A 1,422-nucleotide genomic window follows, 5' to 3' on the forward strand; every position below is an offset into this window, starting at 1 on the left:
GACTAATGTCGTATCGACGTTTCGGAAGAGCTCGGTTGGTACGTAGCGACCGAGCGGAACGGACGCTCGGTCGCTACGTAGCGACCGTGCTTGGCTCGAGCTCGGTCGCTACGTAGCGACCGAGCAGAACACGCGTTCGGTCGTTGCGTGGCGACCTTTTTCGAGCTATTGTCCGATGTCTCATGTTTCCTCCGCAAAGCTTTTCGTTAGAAAGAATCTATTTCGAAAAAGTATTTGTCGAAGAAAGTTCTCATTTTCTTCTTCAGACGTTTTCAATGTTAACTTCGTCGTAACCGTTTTTGACCCCAACAGTTAGCCTCCCAGCTCGTTAGAGTCGAGACTCTAGTGCGCGGTTTGACGATTTTGGCAAAGTTAGGCGTATTAGACGAAGTTTACTTTAAACTCCGCGGAAGAAAATTCTTGAGAAAGTATATATTAAAAATATAAAATTCCGAGCCCATACTTCTATAAATAGTGAGCTCTTGTCATTCACTTGCTTCACACCTTCCCTTCTTCAAACCTCCAAAACCTCTCTAGCTCCAAATCTTTTGCATTCAACATGTCTTCTTCCCACGGTGACAAGAGAAACTCCGATGTTGAGATGGACGAGGCCACCTCTCCGGCTCCGATTCCGACTTCTCCGGTCGAAGTGCCGACTTTCGCTGCTGACCATCTCCCCTTTGAGATGGGCGAGGCCACCTCTCCGGCTTCGATTCCGACTTCTCCGGTCGAAGCGCCGGCTTGCGTTGCTGACCATCTCTCCTTTCGAGAGAGACTAGTTCGTCGCCAAGCCTAGAAGGAACAGGTTCGAGCTGGCGCCGAGTTCCCATCCTCTTCTGCACTGGCCATTGCTCCGGGTCACGGGACCGAGGTCGTAACTCCCCGAGACACGGGAACTCTCGCATGCTCGGGCGTTCCGGATGCTTCGGCTCTACCTGCCGGATCGTCCACGACTCCGATTCTTGTCGAAGATAAGGAGAGGGCTGCTGACTCTATGCCTCCTCCTCCAGCCAGGAAAGAGATCGTTCTAGCGCTGCGCGCTCCTAGTGTTGTTCCGGTTGCTCAGCCTAAGGGACGAAAGAGGAAGTTTACCAAGGGCGGTGACAGGGAATTTTCGCAGCAAGGAGGCTCGAGCATAGCGTCGGGGCTTCGCGGAAAGGTTTGTCGCTCACTTAATCTCTTGATTGTTATATATTTTTCTAAAAGACAAAAAATCCCTAACTTTCTTCTCGTTTTGCAGTTCATGTCGTTGATCGATGGGATGATCAGCGAGTGCATTTCTGAGACCAGTTGTCTTGCCGGGGAGTTGTTGGAGCTGCAGGGTAGATGGTCTGAAACCGAGGCCATGCTGACGGCTGTCAAGGATTCTCACTCCGCAAAAGTGTCGAAACTTGAGGTCGCGATAGGGGAGCTCTAGAGGGA

This window comes from Brassica oleracea, chromosome C1 (genome assembly GCF_000695525.1).
Source record: "Brassica oleracea var. oleracea cultivar TO1000 chromosome C1, BOL, whole genome shotgun sequence".
NCBI lineage: Eukaryota > Viridiplantae > Streptophyta > Magnoliopsida > Brassicales > Brassicaceae > Brassica > Brassica oleracea.